The 22,614-nt window shown below is 76.4% G+C and overlaps 12 non-coding genes across 12 annotated transcripts; all 12 read right to left on the bottom strand.

Annotated features, from left to right (window-relative positions):
* Positions 1-742: 742 nt before the first annotated feature.
* On the bottom strand, positions 743-861 carry LOC140629230 (5S ribosomal RNA). The gene has a single exon (XR_012027065.1). It is a non-coding gene; the product is annotated as a 5S ribosomal RNA (ribosomal RNA).
* Positions 862-2,510: 1,649 nt separating this feature from the next.
* On the bottom strand, positions 2,511-2,629 carry LOC140629229 (5S ribosomal RNA). Its single transcript, XR_012027064.1, has one exon. It is a non-coding gene; the product is annotated as a 5S ribosomal RNA (ribosomal RNA).
* A 1,648-nt stretch (positions 2,630-4,277) lies between these two features.
* Positions 4,278-4,396, bottom strand: LOC140629228 (5S ribosomal RNA). Its single transcript, XR_012027063.1, has one exon. It is a non-coding gene; the product is annotated as a 5S ribosomal RNA (ribosomal RNA).
* A 1,650-nt stretch (positions 4,397-6,046) lies between these two features.
* On the bottom strand, positions 6,047-6,165 carry LOC140629394 (5S ribosomal RNA). The gene has a single exon (XR_012027229.1). It is a non-coding gene; the product is annotated as a 5S ribosomal RNA (ribosomal RNA).
* Positions 6,166-9,562: 3,397 nt separating this feature from the next.
* Positions 9,563-9,681, bottom strand: LOC140629393 (5S ribosomal RNA). Its single transcript, XR_012027228.1, has one exon. It is a non-coding gene; the product is annotated as a 5S ribosomal RNA (ribosomal RNA).
* Positions 9,682-11,324: 1,643 nt separating this feature from the next.
* LOC140629392 (5S ribosomal RNA) lies at positions 11,325-11,443 on the bottom strand. Its single transcript, XR_012027227.1, has one exon. It is a non-coding gene; the product is annotated as a 5S ribosomal RNA (ribosomal RNA).
* Positions 11,444-13,093: 1,650 nt separating this feature from the next.
* Positions 13,094-13,212, bottom strand: LOC140629391 (5S ribosomal RNA). The gene has a single exon (XR_012027226.1). It is a non-coding gene; the product is annotated as a 5S ribosomal RNA (ribosomal RNA).
* Positions 13,213-14,854: 1,642 nt separating this feature from the next.
* LOC140629390 (5S ribosomal RNA) lies at positions 14,855-14,973 on the bottom strand. The gene has a single exon (XR_012027225.1). It is a non-coding gene; the product is annotated as a 5S ribosomal RNA (ribosomal RNA).
* A 1,648-nt stretch (positions 14,974-16,621) lies between these two features.
* On the bottom strand, positions 16,622-16,740 carry LOC140629388 (5S ribosomal RNA). Its single transcript, XR_012027223.1, has one exon. It is a non-coding gene; the product is annotated as a 5S ribosomal RNA (ribosomal RNA).
* Positions 16,741-18,390: 1,650 nt separating this feature from the next.
* LOC140629348 (5S ribosomal RNA) lies at positions 18,391-18,509 on the bottom strand. The gene has a single exon (XR_012027183.1). It is a non-coding gene; the product is annotated as a 5S ribosomal RNA (ribosomal RNA).
* Positions 18,510-20,153: 1,644 nt separating this feature from the next.
* On the bottom strand, positions 20,154-20,272 carry LOC140629387 (5S ribosomal RNA). The gene has a single exon (XR_012027222.1). It is a non-coding gene; the product is annotated as a 5S ribosomal RNA (ribosomal RNA).
* A 1,647-nt stretch (positions 20,273-21,919) lies between these two features.
* LOC140629346 (5S ribosomal RNA) lies at positions 21,920-22,038 on the bottom strand. The gene has a single exon (XR_012027181.1). It is a non-coding gene; the product is annotated as a 5S ribosomal RNA (ribosomal RNA).
* Between the last annotated feature and the right edge of the window lie 576 nt (positions 22,039-22,614).

The following is a 22,614-nucleotide window of genomic DNA, read 5'->3' as shown; positions in this document are numbered from 1 at the left end:
GGGGCCTGAGGCCCCCGGCGGTCGGGCCATCTGGTTGGTGTCCTGGGCACGCGGAGCGTGGACCCCGGGGCTGAGGGCCGAAGGGACGGTGGTCCGCGGGGGACGGAGGGCATGTCCTTCGGAGAGAAGGTGCAGGCGGGCCCGGGCCGAAGGTGGGGGGGGTGTTGCGGGTGGCTGGGTGGCTTGGTCGCTGGGGGCGGTGCCAGGGAATTGCTAGGGGCTGGGGGCGGGCCTGGGGGCGGGGCCTGGGGCGGGGCGAGGAGGGCCCGCAGGCAGGCCCGGCCCCCGGCCCCCGGCCCCCAACCACCCCCCCCTCGGCCCCACGGAGGGCCTCGCAGGCCTGCGAGGACGGGATCCAGCCCCCACCCGTCTCCCCCCAGCGACCGCACCGCCCCCCCGCGCCCCAGCCCCGAGGTTCCGGCTGTCGCCCCGTCCCCTCCCTGGGCCGCTTCGGGCCCCCTCGGCCCCCTCGGCCCCCTGGGACGCGCGGCCGGCTAGGATGCGGGTGGGCGTCGTTGAAGGGCTGGGAGGAAGAGGAGGTGTGTGGTGTATGTAGTGGCGTCCTGCCCGTGCAGCGGGCGCCCTCGGTGCCCCGCGGCGCCCTGCGGTGGTCCCGGCGGGGCGGGGGCCATGGCAGGGGTGGTCCGGAGGGCGCCGCCGCCGCCGCCGCCGCCGCCGCCGCCGCGTTGGGCGAGGGGGGTGTTGGCGGCAAAGGGACGGACAGGAAGGCCGAAGAAAAAAAAGCCTACAGCACCCGGTATTCCCAGGCGGTCTCCCATCCAAGTACTAACCAGGCCCGACCCTGCTTAGCTTCCGAGATCAGACGAGATCGGGCGCGTTCAGGGTGGTATGGCCGTAGACGTCCGCGGCTGCCGCTGGGCGCCCCAAGAGCCTGCTCTGCGCCTCTCTCCAGGCCAGGCGCCCGCCGCTCCTCAGCCCTCCTCCGCCCGCCCTGTGCGGCCCGCCTGAACGCCTGCCTGCCTGCCTGCATGCTCGCCTGCCGGCCCGACTGATGGACTGACCGCCTCCCGCGCCGCGCCCGGGGTGGCGGAGGGCGCCTGCCCGGGCCGGGGGGTGGGGGCCAAGACGCGTCCCGCACCCCGGAGCCGAGTCTGTCGCGGGAGCCCGGGCGCGCTCCCGTCCCCGGCCTGTCGGGCTCGTCGCCGCCGCTCGGCTCCCCGGATGGCACGCCGCCCCACATCGGGCCGCTCGCTGGGGGCTGGGGGCTGCGGGGGGGTGGGGGGGTGTGCCGCGGGCCGGGGCCGGCGCCGGCCGGCCCCTGGCCTCTCCTGTCCTTCAGCCCGCCTGGCTCAAAGCCAAGCCGGGGCCGCCCGCGCCGCCGGACCCCATCGTCGCACAGGCAGGGACACAGACACAGGTGCCCACGACACACACACACACAGACAGACGGAAGGAGGACACAGGCACTCGGAGCTGGGCCACACGGCCTGTGGGGGCGAGGCAGCCACCCCGCCGGAGGGGCGCAGGCCCTGGAGCTGCGTCAGGAGCCCTGGCAGCCGCAGGCCCCGCAGCCACGGTGTCAGGGATGCCGTTCCGCTCCCATTCCTGCCCATCAGCCGAACCGCCGCGGGGCCGTGTGCCTGCGTGCGTGCGCGGCGCCCTGGCCCAGGCGCGGAGCGAGTGTCTGTGGTGTGTCTTGCTGTGTCCCGAGCGGCTCTTTGGGCCTGGGTGCCGGCCGCCCCCGCGTCGCCGTGGTCTTGGCTGTCGCGGGGTCACGGAGCGCGGAGCCCGGCGCCAACGGGGGGCCTGAGGCCCCCGGCGGTCGGGCCATCTGGTTGGTGTCCTGGGCACGCGGAGCGTGGACCCCGGGGCTGAGGGCCGAAGGGACGGTGGTCCGCGGGGGACGGAGGGCATGTCCTTCGGAGAGAAGGTGCAGGCGGGCCCGGGCCGAAGGTGGGGGGGGTGTTGCGGGTGGCTGGGTGGCTTGGTCGCTGGGGGCGGTGCCAGGGAATTGCTAGGGGCTGGGGGCGGGCCTGGGGGCGGGGCCTGGGGCGGGGCGAGGAGGGCCCGCAGGCAGGCCCGGCCCCCGGCCCCCGGCCCCCAACCACCCCCCCCTCGGCCCCACGGAGGGCCTCGCAGGCCTGCGAGGACGGGATCCAGCCCCCACCCGTCTCCCCCCAGCGACCGCACCGCCCCCCCGCGCCCCAGCCCCGAGGTTCCGGCTGTCGCCCCGTCCCCTCCCTGGGCCGCTTCGGGCCCCCTCGGCCCCCTCGGCCCCCTGGGACGCGCGGCCGGCTAGGATGCGGGTGGGCGTCGTTGAAGGGCTGGGAGGAAGAGGAGGTGTGTGGTGTATGTAGTGGCGTCCTGCCCGTGCAGCGGGCGCCCTCGGTGCCCCGCGGCGCCCTGCGGTGGTCCCGGCGGGGCGGGGGCCATGGCAGGGGTGGTCCGGAGGGCACCGCCGCCGCCGCCGCCGCCGCCGCCGCCGCCGCCGCGTTGGGCGAGGGGGGTGTTGGCGGCAAAGGGACGGACAGGAAGGCCGAAGAAAAAAAAGCCTACAGCACCCGGTATTCCCAGGCGGTCTCCCATCCAAGTACTAACCAGGCCCGACCCTGCTTAGCTTCCGAGATCAGACGAGATCGGGCGCGTTCAGGGTGGTATGGCCGTAGACGTCCGCGGCTGCCGCTGGGCGCCCCAAGAGCCTGCTCTGCGCCTCTCTCCAGGCCAGGCGCCCGCCGCTCCTCAGCCCTCCTCCGCCCGCCCTGTGCGGCCCGCCTGAACGCCTGCCTGCCTGCCTGCATGCTCGCCTGCCGGCCCGACTGATGGACTGACCGCCTCCCGCGCCGCGCCCGGGGTGGCGGAGGGCGCCTGCCCGGGCCGGGGGGTGGGGGCCAAGACGCGTCCCGCACCCCGGAGCCGAGTCTGTCGCGGGAGCCCGGGCGCGCTCCCGTCCCCGGCCTGTCGGGCTCGTCGCCGCCGCTCGGCTCCCCGGATGGCACGCCGCCCCACATCGGGCCGCTCGCTGGGGGCTGGGGGCTGCGGGGGGGTGGGGGGGTGTGCCGCGGGCCGGGGCCGGTGCCGGCCGGACCCTGGCCTCTCCTGTCCTTCAGCCCGCCTGGCTCAAAGCCAAGCCGGGGCCGCCCGCGCCGCCGGACCCCATCGTCGCACAGGCAGGGACACAGACACAGGTGCCCACGACACACACACACACAGACAGACGGAAGGAGGACACAGGCACTCGGAGCTGGGCCACACGGCCTGTGGGGGCGAGGCAGCCACCCCGCCGGAGGGGCGCAGGCCCTGGAGCTGCGTCAGGAGCCCTGGCAGCCGCAGGCCCCGCAGCCACGGTGTCAGGGATGCCGTTCCGCTCCCATTCCTGCCCATCAGCCGAACCGCCGCGGGGCCGTGTGCCTGCGTGCGTGCGCGGCGCCCTGGCCCAGGCGCGGAGCGAGTGTCTGTGGTGTGTCTTGCTGTGTCCCGAGCGGCTCTTTGGGCCTGGGTGCCGGCCGCCCCCGCGTCGCCGTGGTCTTGGCTGTCGCGGGGTCACGGAGCGCGGAGCCCGGCGCCAACGGGGGGCCTGAGGCCCCCGGCGGTCGGGCCATCTGGTTGGTGTCCTGGGCACGCGGAGCGTGGACCCCGGGGCTGAGGGCCGAAGGGACGGTGGTCCGCGGGGGACGGAGGGCATGTCCTTCGGAGAGAAGGTGCAGGCGGGCCCGGGCCGAAGGTGGGGGGGTGTTGCGGGTGGCTGGGTGGCTTGGTCGCTGGGGGCGGTGCCAGGGAATTGCTAGGGGCTGGGGGCGGGCCTGGGGGCGGGGCCTGGGGCGGGGCGAGGAGGGCCCGCAGGCAGGCCCGGCCCCCGGCCCCCGGCCCCCAACCACCCCCCCCTCGGCCCCACGGAGGGCCTCGCAGGCCTGCGAGGACGGGATCCAGCCCCCACCCGTCTCCCCCCAGCGACCGCACCGCCCCCCCGCGCCCCAGCCCCGAGGTTCCGGCTGTCGCCCCGTCCCCTCCCTGGGCCGCTTCGGGCCCCCTCGGCCCCCTCGGCCCCCTGGGACGGGCGGCCGGCTAGGATGCGGGTGGGCGTCGTTGAAGGGCTGGGAGGAAGAGGAGGTGTGTGGTGTATGTAGTGGCGTCCTGCCCGTGCAGCGGGCGCCCTCGGTGCCCCGCGGCGCCCTGCGGTGGTCCCGGCGGGGCGGGGGCCATGGCAGGGGTGGTCCGGAGGGCGCCGCCGCCGCCGCCGCCGCCGCCGCCACCGCCGCCGCGTTGGGCGAGGGGGGTGTTGGCGGCAAAGGGACGGACAGGAAGGCCGAAGAAAAAAAAGCCTACAGCACCCGGTATTCCCAGGCGGTCTCCCATCCAAGTACTAACCAGGCCCGACCCTGCTTAGCTTCCGAGATCAGACGAGATCGGGCGCGTTCAGGGTGGTATGGCCGTAGACGTCCGCGGCTGCCGCTGGGCGCCCCAAGAGCCTGCTCTGCGCCTCTCTCCAGGCCAGGCGCCCGCCGCTCCTCAGCCCTCCTCCGCCCGCCCTGTGCGGCCCGCCTGAACGCCTGCCTGCCTGCCTGCATGCTCGCCTGCCGGCCCGACTGATGGACTGACCGCCTCCCGCGCCGCGCCCGGGGTGGCGGAGGGCGCCTGCCCGGGCCGGGGGGTGGGGGCCAAGACGCGTCCCGCACCCCGGAGCCGAGTCTGTCGCGGGAGCCCGGGCGCGCTCCCGTCCCCGGCCTGTCGGGCTCGACGCCGCCGCTCGGCTCCCCGGATGGCACGCCGCCCCACATCGGGCCGCTCGCTGGGGGCTGGGGGCTGCGGGGGGGTGGGGGGGGTGTGCCGCGGGCCGGGGCCGGCGCCGGCCGGCCCCTGGCCTCTCCTGTCCTTCAGCCCGCCTGGCTCAAAGCCAAGCCGGGGCCGCCCGCGCCGCCGGACCCCATCGTCGCACAGGCAGGGACACAGACACAGGTGCCCACGACACACACACACACAGACAGACGGAAGGAGGACACAGGCACTCGGAGCTGGGCCACACGGCCTGTGGGGGCGAGGCAGCCACCCCGCCGGAGGGGCGCAGGCCCTGGAGCTGCGTCAGGAGCCCTGGCAGCCGCAGGCCCCGCAGCCACGGTGTCAGGGATGCCGTTCCGCTCCCATTCCTGCCCATCAGCCGAACCGCCGCGGGGCCGTGTGCCTGCGTGCGTGCGCGGCGCCCTGGCCCAGGCGCGGAGCGAGTGTCTGTGGTGTGTCTTGCTGTGTCCCGAGCGGCTCTTTGGGCCTGGGTGCCGGCCGCCCCCGCGTCGCCGTGGTCTTGGCTGTCGCGGGGTCACGGAGCGCGGAGCCCGGCGCCAACGGGGGGCCTGAGGCCCCCGGCGGTCGGGCCATCTGGTTGGTGTCCTGGGCACGCGGAGCGTGGACCCCGGGGCTGAGGGCCGAAGGGACGGTGGTCCGCGGGGGACGGAGGGCATGTCCTTCGGAGAGAAGGTGCAGGCGGGCCCGGGCCGAAGGTGGGGGGGGTGTTGCGGGTGGCTGGGTGGCTTGGTCGCTGGGGGCGGTGCCAGGGAATTGCTAGGGGCTGGGGGCGGGCCTGGGGGCGGGGCCTGGGGCGGGGCGAGGAGGGCCCGCAGGCAGGCCCGGCCCCCGGCCCCCGGCCCCCAACCACCCCCCCCTCGGCCCCACGGAGGGCCTCGCAGGCCTGCGAGGACGGGATCCAGCCCCCACCCGTCTCCCCCCAGCGACCGCACCGCCCCCCCGCGCCCCAGCCCCGAGGTTCCGGCTGTCGCCCCGTCCCCTCCCTGGGCCGCTTCGGGCCCCCTCGGCCCCCTCGGCCCCCTGGGACGGGCGGCCGGCTAGGATGCGGGTGGGCGTCGTTGAAGGGCTGGGAGGAAGAGGAGGTGTGTGGTGTATGTAGTGGCGTCCTGCCCGTGCAGCGGGCGCCCTCGGTGCCCCGCGGCGCCCTGCGGTGGTCCCGGCGGGGCGGGGGCCATGGCAGGGGTGGTCCGGAGGGCGCCGCCGCCGCCGCCGCCGCCGCCGCCACCGCCGCCGCGTTGGGCGAGGGGGGTGTTGGCGGCAAAGGGACGGACAGGAAGGCCGAAGAAAAAAAAGCCTACAGCACCCGGTATTCCCAGGCGGTCTCCCATCCAAGTACTAACCAGGCCCGACCCTGCTTAGCTTCCGAGATCAGACGAGATCGGGCGCGTTCAGGGTGGTATGGCCGTAGACGTCCGCGGCTGCCGCTGGGCGCCCCAAGAGCCTGCTCTGCGCCTCTCTCCAGGCCAGGCGCCCGCCGCTCCTCAGCCCTCCTCCGCCCGCCCTGTGCGGCCCGCCTGAACGCCTGCCTGCCTGCCTGCATGCTCGCCTGCCGGCCCGACTGATGGACTGACCGCCTCCCGCGCCGCGCCCGGGGTGGCGGAGGGCGCCTGCCCGGGCCGGGGGGTGGGGGCCAAGACGCGTCCCGCACCCCGGAGCCGAGTCTGTCGCGGGAGCCCGGGCGCGCTCCCGTCCCCGGCCTGTCGGGCTCGACGCCGCCGCTCGGCTCCCCGGATGGCACGCCGCCCCACATCGGGCCGCTCGCTGGGGGCTGGGGGCTGCGGGGGGGTGGGGGGGTGTGCCGCGGGCCGGGGCCGGCGCCGGCCGGCCCCTGGCCTCTCCTGTCCTTCAGCCCGCCTGGCTCAAAGCCAAGCCGGGGCCGCCCGCGCCGCCGGACCCCATCGTCGCACAGGCAGGGACACAGACACAGGTGCCCACGACACACACACACACAGACAGACGGAAGGAGGACACAGGCACTCGGAGCTGGGCCACACGGCCTGTGGGGGCGAGGCAGCCACCCCGCCGGAGGGGCGCAGGCCCTGGAGCTGCGTCAGGAGCCCTGGCAGCCGCAGGCCCCGCAGCCACGGTGTCAGGGATGCCGTTCCGCTCCCATTCCTGCCCATCAGCCGAACCGCCGCGGGGCCGTGTGCCTGCGTGCGTGCGCGGCGCCCTGGCCCAGGCGCGGAGCGAGTGTCTGTGGTGTGTCTTGCTGTGTCCCGAGCGGCTCTTTGGGCCTGGGTGCCGGCCGCCCCCGCGTCGCCGTGGTCTTGGCTGTCGCGGGGTCACGGAGCGCGGAGCCCGGCGCCAACGGGGGGCCTGAGGCCCCCGGCGGTCGGGCCATCTGGTTGGTGTCCTGGGCACGCGGAGCGTGGACCCCGGGGCTGAGGGCCGAAGGGACGGTGGTCCGCGGGGGACGGAGGGCATGTCCTTCGGAGAGAAGGTGCAGGCGGGCCCGGGCCGAAGGTGGGGGGGGTGTTGCGGGTGGCTGGGTGGCTTGGTCGCTGGGGGCGGTGCCAGGGAATTGCTAGGGGCTGGGGGCGGGCCTGGGGGCGGGGCCTGGGGCGGGGCGAGGAGGGCCCGCAGGCAGGCCCGGCCCCCGGCCCCCGGCCCCCAACCACCCCCCCCTCGGCCCCACGGAGGGCCTCGCAGGCCTGCGAGGACGGGATCCAGCCCCCACCCGTCTCCCCCCAGCGACCGCACCGCCCCCCCGCGCCCCAGCCCCGAGGTTCCGGCTGTCGCCCCGTCCCCTCCCTGGGCCGCTTCGGGCCCCCTCGGCCCCCTCGGCCCCCTGGGACGGGCGGCCGGCTAGGATGCGGGTGGGCGTCGTTGAAGGGCTGGGAGGAAGAGGAGGTGTGTGGTGTATGTAGTGGCGTCCTGCCCGTGCAGCGGGCGCCCTCGGTGCCCCGCGGCGCCCTGCGGTGGTCCCGGCGGGGCGGGGGCCATGGCAGGGGTGGTCCGGAGGGCGCCGCCGCCGCCGCCGCCGCCGCCGCCACCGCCGCCGCGTTGGGCGAGGGGGGTGTTGGCGGCAAAGGGACGGACAGGAAGGCCGAAGAAAAAAAAGCCTACAGCACCCGGTATTCCCAGGCGGTCTCCCATCCAAGTACTAACCAGGCTTAGCTTCCGAGATCAGACGAGATCGGGCGCGTTCAGGGTGGTATGGCCGTAGACGTCCGCGGCTGCCGCTGGGCGCCCCAAGAGCCTGCTCTGCGCCTCTCTCCAGGCCAGGCGCCCGCCGCTCCTCAGCCCTCCTCCGCCCGCCCTGTGCGGCCCGCCTGAACGCCTGCCTGCCTGCCTGCATGCTCGCCTGCCGGCCCGACTGATGGACTGACCGCCTCCCGCGCCGCGCCCGGGGTGGCGGAGGGCGCCTGCCCGGGCCGGGGGGTGGGGGCCAAGACGCGTCCCGCACCCCGGAGCCGAGTCTGTCGCGGGAGCCCGGGCGCGCTCCCGTCCCCGGCCTGTCGGGCTCGTCGCCGCCGCTCGGCTCCCCGGATGGCACGCCGCCCCACATCGGGCCGCTCGCTGGGGGCTGGGGGCTGCGGGGGGGTGGGGGGGTGTGCCGCGGGCCGGGGCCGGCGCCGGCCGGCCCCTGGCCTCTCCTGTCCTTCAGCCCGCCTGGCTCAAAGCCAAGCCGGGGCCGCCCGCGCCGCCGGACCCCATCGTCGCACAGGCAGGGACACAGACACAGGTGCCCACGACACACACACACACACACAGACGGAAGGAGGACACAGGCACTCGGAGCTGGGCCACACGGCCTGTGGGGGCGAGGCAGCCACCCCGCCGGAGGGGCGCAGGCCCTGGAGCTGCGTCAGGAGCCCTGGCAGCCGCAGGCCCCGCAGCCACCGTGTCAGGGATGCCGTTCCGCTCCCATTCCTGCCCATCAGCCGAACCGCCGCGGGGCCGTGTGCCTGCGTGCGTGCGCGGCGCCCTGGCCCAGGCGCGGAGCGAGTGTCTGTGGTGTGTCTTGCTGTGTCCCGAGCGGCTCTTTGGGCCTGGGTGCCGGCCGCCCCCGCGTCGCCGTGGTCTTGGCTGTCGCGGGGTCACGGAGCGCGGAGCCCGGCGCCAACGGGGGGCCTGAGGCCCCCGGCGGTCGGGCCATCTGGTTGGTGTCCTGGGCACGCGGAGCGTGGACCCCGGGGCTGAGGGCCGAAGGGACGGTGGTCCGCGGGGGACGGAGGGCATGTCCTTCGGAGAGAAGGTGCAGGCGGGCCCGGGCCGAAGGTGGGGGGGTGTTGCGGGTGGCTGGGTGGCTTGGTCGCTGGGGGCGGTGCCAGGGAATTGCTAGGGGCTGGGGGCGGGCCTGGGGGCGGGGCCTGGGGCGGGGCGAGGAGGGCCCGCAGGCAGGCCCGGCCCCAGGCCCCCGGCCCCCGACCACCCCCCCCTCGGCCCCACGGAGGGCCTCGCAGGCCTGCGAGGACGGGATCCAGCCCCCACCCGTCTCCCCCCAGCGACCGCACCGCCCCCCCGCGCCCCAGCCCCGAGGTTCCGGCTGTCGCCCCGTCCCCTCCCTGGGCCGCTTCGGGCCCCCTCGGCCCCCTCGGCCCCCTGGGACGCGCGGCCGGCTAGGATGCGGGTGGGCGTCGTTGAAGGGCTGGGAGGAAGAGGAGGTGTGTGGTGTATGTAGTGGCGTCCTGCCCGTGCAGCGGGCGCCCTCGGTGCCCCGCGGCGCCCTGCGGTGGTCCCGGCGGGGCGGGGGCCATGGCAGGGGTGGTCCGGAGGGCACCGCCGCCGCCGCCGCCGCCGCCGCCGCGTTGGGCGAGGGGGGTGTTGGCGGCAAAGGGACGGACAGGAAGGCCGAAGAAAAAAAAGCCTACAGCACCCGGTATTCCCAGGCGGTCTCCCATCCAAGTACTAACCAGGCCCGACCCTGCTTAGCTTCCGAGATCAGACGAGATCGGGCGCGTTCAGGGTGGTATGGCCGTAGACGTCCGCGGCTGCCGCTGGGCGCCCCAAGAGCCTGCTCTGCGCCTCTCTCTAGGCCAGGCGCCCGCCGCTCCTCAGCCCTCCTCCGCCCGCCCTGTGCGGCCCGCCTGAACGCCTGCCTGCCTGCCTGCATGCTCGCCTGCCGGCCCGACTGATGGACTGACCGCCTCCCGCGCCGCGCCCGGGGTGGCGGAGGGCGCCTGCCCGGGCCGGGGGGTGGGGGCCAAGACGCGTCCCGCACCCCGGAGCCGAGTCTGTCGCGGGAGCCCGGGCGCGCTCCCGTCCCCGGCCTGTCGGGCTCGTCGCCGCCGCTCGGCTCCCCGGATGGCACGCCGCCCCACATCGGGCCGCTCGCTGGGGGCTGGGGGCTGCGGGGGGGTGGGGGGGTGTGCCGCGGGCCGGGGCCGGCGCCGGCCGGCCCCTGGCCTCTCCTGTCCTTCAGCCCGCCTGGCTCAAAGCCAAGCCGGGGCCGCCCGCGCCGCCGGACCCCATCGTCGCACAGGCAGGGACACAGACACAGGTGCCCACGACACACACACACACACACAGACGGAAGGAGGACACAGGCACTCGGAGCTGGGCCACACGGCCTGTGGGGGCGAGGCAGCCACCCCGCCGGAGGGGCGCAGGCCCTGGAGCTGCGTCAGGAGCCCTGGCAGCCGCAGGCCCCGCAGCCACGGTGTCAGGGATGCCGTTCCGCTCCCATTCCTGCCCATCAGCCGAACCGCCGCGGGGCCGTGTGCCTGCGTGCGTGCGCGGCGCCCTGGCCCAGGCGCGGAGCGAGTGTCTGTGGTGTGTCTTGCTGTGTCCCGAGCGGCTCTTTGGGCCTGGGTGCCGGCCGCCCCCGCGTCGCCGTGGTCTTGGCTGTCGCGGGGTCACGGAGCGCGGAGCCCGGCGCCAACGGGGGGCCTGAGGCCCCCGGCGGTCGGGCCATCTGGTTGGTGTCCTGGGCACGCGGAGCGTGGACCCCGGGGCTGAGGGCCGAAGGGACGGTGGTCCGCGGGGGACGGAGGGCATGTCCTTCGGAGAGAAGGTGCAGGCGGGCCCGGGCCGAAGGTGGGGGGGGTGTTGCGGGTGGCTGGGTGGCTTGGTCGCTGGGGGCGGTGCCAGGGAATTGCTAGGGGCTGGGGGCGGGCCTGGGGGCGGGGCCTGGGGCGGGGCGAGGAGGGCCCGCAGGCAGGCCCGGCCCCCGGCCCCCGGCCCCCAACCACCCCCCCCTCGGCCCCACGGAGGGCCTCGCAGGCCTGCGAGGACGGGATCCAGCCCCCACCCGTCTCCCCCCAGCGACCGCACCGCCCCCCCGCGCCCCAGCCCCGAGGTTCCGGCTGTCGCCCCGTCCCCTCCCTGGGCCGCTTCGGGCCCCCTCGGCCCCCTCGGCCCCCTGGGACGCGCGGCCGGCTAGGATGCGGGTGGGCGTCGTTGAAGGGCTGGGAGGAAGAGGAGGTGTGTGGTGTATGTAGTGGCGTCCTGCCCGTGCAGCGGGCGCCCTCGGTGCCCCGCGGCGCCCTGCGGTGGTCCCGGCGGGGCGGGGGCCATGGCAGGGGTGGTCCGGAGGGCACCGCCGCCGCCGCCGCCGCCGCCGCCGCCGCGTTGGGCGAGGGGGGTGTTGGCGGCAAAGGGACGGACAGGAAGGCCGAAGAAAAAAAAGCCTACAGCACCCGGTATTCCCAGGCGGTCTCCCATCCAAGTACTAACCAGGCCCGACCCTGCTTAGCTTCCGAGATCAGACGAGATCGGGCGCGTTCAGGGTGGTATGGCCGTAGACGTCCGCGGCTGCCGCTGGGCGCCCCAAGAGCCTGCTCTGCGCCTCTCTCCAGGCCAGGCGCCCGCCGCTCCTCAGCCCTCCTCCGCCCGCCCTGTGCGGCCCGCCTGAACGCCTGCCTGCCTGCCTGCGTGCTCGCCTGCCGGCCCGACTGATGGACTGACCGCCTCCCGCGCCGCGCCTGGGGTGGCGGAGGGCGCCTGCCCGGGCCGGGGGGTGGGGGCCAAGACGCGTCCCGCACCCCGGAGCCGAGTCTGTCGCGGGAGCCCGGGCGCGCTCCCGTCCCCGGCCTGTCGGGCTCGACGCCGCCGCTCGGCTCCCCGGATGGCACGCCGCCCCACATCGGGCCGCTCGCTGGGGGCTGGGGGCTGCGGGGGGGTGGGGGGGGTGTGCCGCGGGCCGGGGCCGGCGCCGGCCGGCCCCTGGCCTCTCCTGTCCTTCAGCCCGCCTGGCTCAAAGCCAAGCCGGGGCCGCCCGCGCCGCCGGACCCCATCGTCGCACAGGCAGGGACACAGACACAGGTGCCCACGACACACACACACACAGACAGACGGAAGGAGGACACAGGCACTCGGAGCTGGGCCACACGGCCTGTGGGGGCGAGGCAGCCACCCCGCCGGAGGGGCGCAGGCCCTGGAGCTGCGTCAGGAGCCCTGGCAGCCGCAGGCCCCGCAGCCACGGTGTCAGGGATGCCGTTCCGCTCCCATTCCTGCCCATCAGCCGAACCGCCGCGGGGCCGTGTGCCTGCGTGCGTGCGCGGCGCCCTGGCCCAGGCGCGGAGCGAGTGTCTGTGGTGTGTCTTGCTGTGTCCCGAGCGGCTCTTTGGGCCTGGGTGCCGGCCGCCCCCGCGTCGCCGTGGTCTTGGCTGTCGCGGGGTCACGGAGCGCGGAGCCCGGCGCCAACGGGGGGCCTGAGGCCCCCGGCGGTCGGGCCATCTGGTTGGTGTCCTGGGCACGCGGAGCGTGGACCCCGGGGCTGAGGGCCGAAGGGACGGTGGTCCGCGGGGGACGGAGGGCATGTCCTTCGGAGAGAAGGTGCAGGCGGGCCCGGGCCGAAGGTGGGGGGGGTGTTGCGGGTGGCTGGGTGGCTTGGTCGCTGGGGGCGGTGCCAGGGAATTGCTAGGGGCTGGGGGCGGGCCTGGGGGCGGGGCCTGGGGCGGGGCGAGGAGGGCCCGCAGGCAGGCCCGGCCCCCGGCCCCCGGCCCCCAACCACCCCCCCCTCGGCCCCACGGAGGGCCTCGCAGGCCTGCGAGGACGGGATCCAGCCCCCACCCGTCTCCCCCCAGCGACCGCACCGCCCCCCCGCGCCCCAGCCCCGAGGTTCCGGCTGTCGCCCCGTCCCCTCCCTGGGCCGCTTCGGGCCCCCTCGGCCCCCTCGGCCCCCTGGGACGGGCGGCCGGCTAGGATGCGGGTGGGCGTCGTTGAAGGGCTGGGAGGAAGAGGAGGTGTGTGGTGTATGTAGTGGCGTCCTGCCCGTGCAGCGGGCGCCCTCGGTGCCCCGCGGCGCCCTGCGGTGGTCCCGGCGGGGCGGGGGCCATGGCAGGGGTGGTCCGGAGGGCGCCGCCGCCGCCGCCGCCGCCGCCGCCACCGCCGCCGCGTTGGGCGAGGGGGGTGTTGGCGGCAAAGGGACGGACAGGAAGGCCGAAGAAAAAAAAGCCTACAGCACCCGGTATTCCCAGGCGGTCTCCCATCCAAGTACTAACCAGGCCCGACCCTGCTTAGCTTCCGAGATCAGACGAGATCGGGCGCGTTCAGGGTGGTATGGCCGTAGACGTCCGCGGCTGCCGCTGGGCGCCCCAAGAGCCTGCTCTGCGCCTCTCTCCAGGCCAGGCGCCCGCCGCTCCTCAGCCCTCCTCCGCCCGCCCTGTGCGGCCCGCCTGAACGCCTGCCTGCCTGCCTGCATGCTCGCCTGCCGGCCCGACTGATGGACTGACCGCCTCCCGCGCCGCGCCCGGGGTGGCGGAGGGCGCCTGCCCGGGCCGGGGGGTGGGGGCCAAGACGCGTCCCGCACCCCGGAGCCGAGTCTGTCGCGGGAGCCCGGGCGCGCTCCCGTCCCCGGCCTGTCGGGCTCGACGCCGCCGCTCGGCTCCCCGGATGGCACGCCGCCCCACATCGGGCCGCTCGCTGGGGGCTGGGGGCTGCGGGGGGGTGGGGGGGGGTGTGCCGCGGGCCGGGGCCGGCGCCGGCCGGCCCCTGGCCTCTCCTGTCCTTCAGCCCGCCTGGCTCAAAGCCAAGCCGGGGCCGCCCGCGCCGCCGGACCCCATCGTCGCACAGGCAGGGACACAGACACAGGTGCCCACGACACACACACACACAGACAGACGGAAGGAGGACACAGGCACTCGGAGCTGGGCCACACGGCCTGTGGGGGCGAGGCAGCCACCCCGCCGGAGGGGCGCAGGCCCTGGAGCTGCGTCAGGAGCCCTGGCAGCCGCAGGCCCCGCAGCCACGGTGTCAGGGATGCCGTTCCGCTCCCATTCCTGCCCATCAGCCGAACCGCCGCGGGGCCGTGTGCCTGCGTGCGTGCGCGGCGCCCTGGCCCAGGCGCGGAGCGAGTGTCTGTGGTGTGTCTTGCTGTGTCCCGAGCGGCTCTTTGGGCCTGGGTGCCGGCCGCCCCCGCGTCGCCGTGGTCTTGGCTGTCGCGGGGTCACGGAGCGCGGAGCCCGGCGCCAACGGGGGGCCTGAGGCCCCCGGCGGTCGGGCCATCTGGTTGGTGTCCTGGGCACGCGGAGCGTGGACCCCGGGGCTGAGGGCCGAAGGGACGGTGGTCCGCGGGGGACGGAGGGCATGTCCTTCGGAGAGAAGGTGCAGGCGGGCCCGGGCCGAAGGTGGGGGGGGTGTTGCGGGTGGCTGGGTGGCTTGGTCGCTGGGGGCGGTGCCAGGGAATTGCTAGGGGCTGGGGGCGGGCCTGGGGGCGGGGCCTGGGGCGGGGCGAGGAGGGCCCGCAGGCAGGCCCGGCCCCCGGCCCCCGGCCCCCAACCACCCCCCCCTCGGCCCCACGGAGGGCCTCGCAGGCCTGCGAGGACGGGATCCAGCCCCCACCCGTCTCCCCCCAGCGACCGCACCGCCCCCCCGCGCCCCAGCCCCGAGGTTCCGGCTGTCGCCCCGTCCCCTCCCTGGGCCGCTTCGGGCCCCCTCGGCCCCCTCGGCCCCCTGGGACGGGCGGCCGGCTAGGATGCGGGTGGGCGTCGTTGAAGGGCTGGGAGGAAGAGGAGGTGTGTGGTGTATGTAGTGGCGTCCTGCCCGTGCAGCGGGCGCCCTCGGTGCCCCGCGGCGCCCTGCGGTGGTCCCGGCGGGGCGGGGGCCATGGCAGGGGTGGTCCGGAGGGCACCGCCGCCGCCGCCGCCGCCGCCGCCGCGTTGGGCGAGGGGGGTGTTGGCGGCAAAGGGACGGACAGGAAGGCCGAAGAAAAAAAAGCCTACAGCACCCGGTATTCCCAGGCGGTCTCCCATCCAAGTACTAACCAGGCCCGACCCTGCTTAGCTTCCGAGATCAGACGAGATCGGGCGCGTTCAGGGTGGTATGGCCGTAGACGTCCGTGGCTGCCGCTGGGCGCCCCAAGAGCCTGCTCTGCGCCTCTCTCCAGGCCAGGCGCCCGCCGCTCCTCAGCCCTCCTCCGCCCGCCCTGTGCGGCCCGCCTGAACGCCTGCCTGCCTGCCTGCATGCTCGCCTGCCGGCCCGACTGATGGACTGACCGCCTCCCGCGCCGCGCCCGGGGTGGCGGAGGGCGCCTGCCCGGGCCGGGGGGTGGGGGCCAAGACGCGTCCCGCACCCCGGAGCCGAGTCTGTCGCGGGAGCCCGGGCGCGCTCCCGTCCCCGGCCTGTCGGGCTCGACGCCGCCGCTCGGCTCCCCGGATGGCACGCCGCCCCACATCGGGCCGCTCGCTGGGGGCTGGGGGCTGCGGGGGGGTGGGGGGGGTGTGCCGCGGGCCGGGGCCGGCGCCGGCCGGCCCCTGGCCTCTCCTGTCCTTCAGCCCGCCTGGCTCAAAGCCAAGCCGGGGCCGCCCGCGCCGCCGGACCCCATCGTCGCACAGGCAGGGACACAGACACAGGTGCCCACGACACACACACACACACACAGACGGAAGGAGGACACAGGCACTCGGAGCTGGGCCACACGGCCTGTGGGGGCGAGGCAGCCACCCCGCCGGAGGGGCGCAGGCCCTGGAGCTGCGTCAGGAGCCCTGGCAGCCGCAGGCCCCGCAGCCACGGTGTCAGGGATGCCGTTCCGCTCCCATTCCTGCCCATCAGCCGAACCGCCGCGGGGCCGTGTGCCTGCGTGCGTGCGCGGCGCCCTGGCCCAGGCGCGGAGCGAGTGTCTGTGGTGTGTCTTGCTGTGTCCCGAGCGGCTCTTTGGGCCTGGGTGCCGGCCGCCCCCGCGTCGCCGTGGTCTTGGCTGTCGCGGGGTCACGGAGCGCGGAGCCCGGCGCCAACGGGGGGCCTGAGGCCCCCGGCGGTCGGGCCATCTGGTTGGTGTCCTGGGCACGCGGAGCGTGGACCCCGGGGCTGAGGGCCGAAGGGACGGTGGTCCGCGGGGGACGGAGGGCATGTCCTTCGGCGAGAAGGTGCAGGCGGGCCCGGGCCGAAGGTGGGGGGGGGTGTTGCGGGTGGCTGGGTGGCTTGGTCGCTGGGGGCGGTGCCAGGGAATTGCTAGGGGCTGGGGGCGGGCCTGGGGGCGGGGCCTGGGGCGGGGCGAGGAGGGCCCGCAGGCAGGCCTGGCCCCCGGCCCCCGGCCCCCAACCACCCCCCCCTCGGCCCCACGGAGGGCCTCGCAGGCCTGCGAGGACGGGATCCAGCCCCCACCCGTCTCCCCCCAGCGACCGCACCGCCCCCCCGCGCCCCAGCCCCGAGGTTCCGGCTGTCGCCCCGTCCCCTCCCTGGGCCGCTTCGGGCCCCCTCGGCCCCCTCGGCCCCCTGGGACGCGCGGCCGGCTAGGATGCGGGTGGGCGTCTTTGAAGGGCTGGGAGGAAGAGGAGGTGTGTGGTGTATGTAGTGGCGTCCTGCCCGTGCAGCGGGCGCCCTCGGTGCCCCGCGGCGCCCTGCGGTGGTCCCGGCGGGGCGGGGGCCATGGCAGGGGTGGTCCGGAGGGCACCGCCGCCGCCGCCGCCGCCGCCGCCGCCGCCGCGTTGTGCGAGGGGGGTGTTGGCGGCAAAGGGACGGACAGGAAGGCCGAAGAAAAAAAAGCCTACAGCACCCGGTATTCCCAGGCGGTCTCCCATCCAAGTACTAACCAGGCCCGACCCTGCTTAGCTTCCGAGATCAGACGAGATCGGGCGCGTTCAGGGTGGTATGGCCGTAGACGTCCGCGGCTGCCGCTGGGCGCCCCAAGAGCCTGCTCTGCGCCTCTCTCCAGGCCAGGCGCCCGCCGCTCCTCAGCCCTCCTCCGCCCGCCCTGTGCGGCCCGCCTGAACGCCTGCCTGCCTGCCTGCCTGCATGCTCGCCTGCCGGCCCGACTGATGGACTGACCGCCTCCCGCGCCGCGCCCGGGGTGGCGGAGGGCGCCTGCCCGGGCCGGGGGGTGGGGGCCAAGACGCGTCCCGCACCCCGGAGCCGAGTCTGTCGCGGGAGCCCGGGCGCGCTCCCGTCCCCGGCCTGTCGGGCTCGTCGCCGCCGCTCGGCTCCCCGGATGGCACGCCGCCCCACATCGGGCCGCTCGCTGGGGGCTGGGGGCTGCGGGGGGGTGGGGGGGTGTGCCGCGGGCCGGGGCCGGCGCCGGCCGGCCCCTGGCCTCTCCTGTCCTTCAGCCCGCCTGGCTCAAAGCCAAGCCGGGGCCGCCCGCGCCGCCGGACCCCATCGTCGCACAGGCAGGGACACAGACACGGGTGCCCACGACACACACACACACACACAGACGGAAGGAGGACACAGGCACTCGGAGCTGGGCCACACGGCCTGTGGGGGCGAGGCAGCCACCCCGCCGGAGGGGCGCAGGCCCTGGAGCTGCGTCAGGAGCCCTGGCAGCCGCAGGCCCCGCAGCCACGGTGTCAGGGATGCCGTTCCGCTCCCATTCCTGCCCATCAGCCGAACCGCCGCGGGGCCGTGTGCCTGCGTGCGTGCGCGGCGCCCTGGCCCAGGCGCGGAGCGAGTGTCTGTGGTGTGTCTTGCTGTGTCCCGAGCGGCTCTTTGGGCCTGGGTGCCGGCCGCCCCCGCGTCGCCGTGGTCTTGGCTGTCGCGGGGTCACGGAGCGCGGAGCCCGGCGCCAACGGGGGGCCTGAGGCCCCCGGCGGTCGGGCCATCTGGTTGGTGTCCTGGGCACGCGGAGCGTGGACCCCGGGGCTGAGGGCCGAAGGGACGGTGGTCCGCGGGGGACGGAGGGCATGTCCTTCGGAGAGAAGGTGCAGGCGGGCCCGGGCCGAAGGTGGGGGGGGTGTTGCGGGTGGCTGGGTGGCTTGGTCGCTGGGGGCGGTGCCAGGGAATTGCTAGGGGCTGGGGGCGGGCCTGGGGGCGGGGCCTGGGGCGGGGCGAGGAGGGCCCGCAGGCAGGCCCGGCCCCCGGCCCCCGGCCCCCAACCACCCCCCCCTCGGCCCCACGGAGGGCCTCGCAGGCCTGCGAGGACGGGATCCAGCCCCCACCCGTCTCCCCCCAGCGACCGCACCGCCCCCCCGCGCCCCAGCCCCGAGGTTCCGGCTGTCGCCCCGTCCCCTCCCTGGGCCGCTTCGGGCCCCCTCGGCCCCCTCGGCCCCCTGGGACGCGCGGCCGGCTAGGATGCGGGTGGGCGTCGTTGAAGGGCTGGGAGGAAGAGGAGGTGTGTGGTGTATGTAGTGGCGTCCTGCCCGTGCAGCGGGCGCCCTCGGTGCCCCGCGGCGCCCTGCGGTGGTCCCGGCGGGGCGGGGGCCATGGCAGGGGTGGTCCGGAGGGCACCGCCGCCGCCGCCGCCGCCGCCGCCGCCGCCGCGTTGGGCGAGGGGGGTGTTGGCGGCAAAGGGACGGACAGGAAGGCCGAAGAAAAAAAAGCCTACAGCACCCGGTATTCCCAGGCGGTCTCCCATCCAAGTACTAACCAGGCCCGACCCTGCTTAGCTTCCGAGATCAGACGAGATCGGGCGCCTTCAGGGTGGTATGGCCGTAGACGTCCGCGGCTGCCGCTGGGCGCCCCAAGAGCCTGCTCTGCGCCTCTCTCCAGGCCAGGCGCCCGCCGCTCCTCAGCCCTCCTCCGCCCGCCCTGTGCGGCCCGCCTGAACGCCTGCCTGCCTGCCTGCATGCTCGCCTGCCGGCCCGACTGATGGACTGACCGCCTCCCGCGCCGCGCCCGGGGTGGCGGAGGGCGCCTGCCCGGGCCGGGGGGTGGGGGCCAAGACGCGTCCCGCACCCCGGAGCCGAGTCTGTCGCGGGAGCCCGGGCGCGCTCCCGTCCCCGGCCTGTCGGGCTCGTCGCCGCCGCTCGGCTCCCCGGATGGCACGCCGCCCCACATCGGGCCGCTCGCTGGGGGCTGGGGGCTGCGGGGGGGTGGGGGGGTGTGCCGCGGGCCGGGGCCGGCGCCGGCCGGCCCCTGGCCTCTCCTGTCCTTCAGCCCGCCTGGCTCAAAGCCAAGCCGGGGCCGCCCGCGCCGCCGGACCCCATCGTCGCACAGGCAGGGACACAGACACAGGTGCCCACGACACACACACACACACACAGACAGACGGAAGGAGGACACAGGCACTCGGAGCTGGGCCACACGGCCTGTGGGGGCGAGGCAGCCACCCCGCCGGAGGGGCGCAGGCCCTGGAGCTGCGTCAGGAGCCCTGGCAGCCGCAGGCCCCGCAGCCACGGTGTCAGGGATGCCGTTCCGCTCCCATTCCTGCCCATCAGCCGAACCGCCGCGGGGCCGTGTGCCTGCGTGCGTGCGCGGCGCCCTGGCCCAGGCGCGGAGCGAGTGTCTGTGGTGTGTCTTGCTGTGTCCCGAGCGGCTCTTTGGGCCTGGGTGCCGGCCGCCCCCGCGTCGCCGTGGTCTTGGCTGTCGCGGGGTCACGGAGCGCGGAGCCCGGCGCCAACGGGGGGCCTGAGGCCCCCGGCGGTCGGGCCATCTGGTTGGTGTCCTGGGCACGCGGAGCGTGGACCCCGGGGCTGAGGGCCGAAGGGACGGTGGTCCGCGGGGGACGGAGGGCATGTCCTTCGGAGAGAAGGTGCAGGCGGGCCCGGGCCGAAGGTGGGGGGGGTGTTGCGGGTGGCTGGGTGGCTTGGTCGCTGGGGGCGGTGCCAGGGAATTGCTAGGGGCTGGGGGCGGGCCTGGGGGCGGGGCCTGGGGCGGGGCGAGGAGGGCCCGCAGGCAGGCCCGGCCCCCGGCCCCCGGCCCCCAACCACCCCCCCCTCGGCCCCACGGAGGGCCTCGCAGGCCTGCGAGGACGGGATCCAGCCCCCACCCGTCTCCCCCCAGCGACCGCACCGCCCCCCCGCGCCCCAGCCCCGAGGTTCCGGCTGTCGCCCCGTCCCCTCCCTGGGCCGCTTCGGGCCCCCTCGGCCCCCTCGGCCCCCTGGGACGCGCGGCCGGCTAGGATGCGGGTGGGCGTCGTTGAAGGGCTGGGAGGAAGAGGAGGTGTGTGGTGTATGTAGTGGCGTCCTGCCCGTGCAGCGGGCGCCCTCGGTGCCCCGCGGCGCCCTGCGGTGGTCCCGGCGGGGCGGGGGCCATGGCAGGGGTGGTCCGGAGGGCACCGCCGCCGCCGCCGCCGCCGCCGCCGCGTTGGGCGAGGGGGGTGTTGGCGGCAAAGGGACGGACAGGAAGGCCGAAGAAAAAAAAGCCTACAGCACCCGGTATTCCCAGGCGGTCTCCCATCCAAGTACTAACCAGGCCCGACCCTGCTTAGCTTCCGAGATCAGACGAGATCGGGCGCGTTCAGGGTGGTATGGCCGTAGACGTCCGCGGCTGCCGCTGGGCGCCCCAAGAGCCTGCTCTGCGCCTCTCTCCAGGCCAGACGCCCGCCGCTCCTCAGCCCTCCTCCGCCCGCCCTGTGCGGCCCGCCTGAACGCCTGCCTGCCTGCCTGCATGCTCGCCTGTCGGCCCGACTGATGGACTGACCGCCTCCCGCGCCGCGCCCGGGGTGGCGGAGGGCGCCTGCCCGGGCCGGGGGGTGGGGGCCAAGACGCGTCCCGCACCCCGGAGCCGAGTCTGTCGCGGGAGCCCGGGCGCGCTCCCGTCCCCGGCCTGTCGGGCTCGTCGCCGCCGCTCGGCTCCCCGGATGGCACGCCGCCCCACATCGGGCCGCTCGCTGGGGGCTGGGGGCTGCGGGGGGGTGGGGGGGTGTGCCGCGGGCCGGGGCCGGCGCCGGCCGGCCCCTGGCCTCTCCTGTCCTTCAGCCCGCCTGGCTCAAAGCCAAGCCGGGGCCGCCCGCGCCGCCGGACCCCATCGTCGCACAGGCAGGGACACAGACACAGGTGCCCACGACACACACACACACACACAGACAGACGGAAGGAGGACACAGGCACTCGGAGCTGGGCCACACGGCCTGTGGGGGCGAGGCAGCCACCCCGCCGGAGGGGCGCAGGCCCTGGAGCTGCGTCAGGAGCCCTGGCAGCCGCAGGCCCCGCAGCCACGGTGTCAGGGATGCCGTTCCGCTCCCATTCCTGCCCATCAGCCGAACCGCCGCGGGGCCGTGTGCCTGCGTGCGTGCGCGGCGCCCTGGCCCAGGCGCGGAGCGAGTGTCTGTGGTGTGTCTTGCTGTGTCCCGAGCGGCTCTTTGGGCCTGGGTGCCGGCCGCCCCCGCGTCGCCGTGGTCTTGGCTGTCGCGGGGTCACGGAGCGCGGAGCCCGGCGCCAACGGGGGGCCTGAGGCCCCCGGCGGTCGGGCCATCTGGTTGGTGTCCTGGGCACGCGGAGCGTGGACCCCGGGGCTGAGGGCCGAAGGGACGGTGGTCCGCGGGGGACGGAGGGCATGTCCTTCGGAGAGAAGGTGCAGGGGGGCCCGGGCCGAAGGTGGGGGGGGTGTTGCGGGTGGCTGGGTGGCTTGGTCGCTGGGGGCGGTGCCAGGGAATTGCTAGGGGCTGGGGGCGGGCCTGGGGGCGGGGCCTGGGGCGGGGCGAGGAGGGCCCGCAGGCAGGCCCGGCCCCCGGCCCCCGGCCCCCAACCACCCCCCCCTCGGCCCCACGGAGGGCCTCGCAGGCCTGCGAGGACGGGATCCAGCCCCCACCCGTCTCCCCCCAGCGACCGCACCGCCCCCCCGCGCCCCAGCCCCGAGGTTCCGGCTGTCGCCCCGTCCCCTCCCTGGGCCGCTTCGGGCCCCCTCGGCCCCCTCGGCCCCCTGGGACGCGCGGCCGGCTAGGATGCGGGTGGGCGTCGTTGAAGGGCTGGGAGGAAGAGGAGGTGTGTGGTGTATGTAGTGGCGTCCTGCCCGTGCAGCGGGCGCCCTCGGTGCCCCGCGGCGCCCTGCGGTGGTCCCGGCGGGGCGGGGGCCATGGCAGGGGTGGTCCGGAGGGCACCGCCGCCGCCGCCGCCGCCGCCGCCGCCGCGTTGGGCGAGGGGGGTGTTGGCGGCAAAGGGACGGACAGGAAGGCCGAAGAAAAAAAAGCCTACAGCACCCGGTATTCCCAGGCGGTCTCCCATCCAAGTACTAACCAGGCCCGACCCTGCTTAGCTTCCGAGATCAGACGAGATCGGGCGCCTTCAGGGTGGTATGGCCGTAGACGTCCGCGGCTGCCGCTGGGCGCCCCAAGAGCCTGCTCTGCGCCTCTCTCCAGGCCAGGCGCCCGCCGCTCCTCAGCCCTCCTCCGCCCGCCCTGTGCGGCCCGCCTGAACGCCTGCCTGCCTGCCTGCATGCTCGCCTGCCGGCCCGACTGATGGACTGACCGCCTCCCGCGCCGCGCCCGGGGTGGCGGAGGGCGCCTGCCCGGGCCGGGGGGTGGGGGCCAAGACGCGTCCCGCACCCCGGAGCCGAGTCTGTCGCGGGAGCCCGGGCGCGCTCCCGTCCCCGGCCTGTCGGGCTCGTCGCCGCCGCTCGGCTCCCCGGATGGCACGCCGCCCCACATCGGGCCGCTCGCTGGGGGCTGGGGGCTGCGGGGGGGTGGGGGGGTGTGCCGCGGGCCGGGGCCGGCGCCGGCCGGCCCCTGGCCTCTCCTGTCCTTCAGCCCGCCTGGCTCAAAGCCAAGCCGGGGCCGCCCGCGCCGCCGGACCCCATCGTCGCACAGGCAGGGACACAGACACAGGTGCCCACGACACACACACACACACACAGACAGACGGAAGGAGGACACAGGCACTCGGA

This window comes from Canis lupus, assembly GCF_048164855.1.
Source record: "Canis lupus baileyi chromosome 4 unlocalized genomic scaffold, mCanLup2.hap1 SUPER_4_unloc_1, whole genome shotgun sequence".
In the NCBI taxonomy this organism is placed as follows: domain Eukaryota; kingdom Metazoa; phylum Chordata; class Mammalia; order Carnivora; family Canidae; genus Canis; species Canis lupus.
The sequence above is the reverse complement of the archived record's forward strand: the minus strand, read 5'-3'. Positions and strand labels throughout refer to the sequence as shown.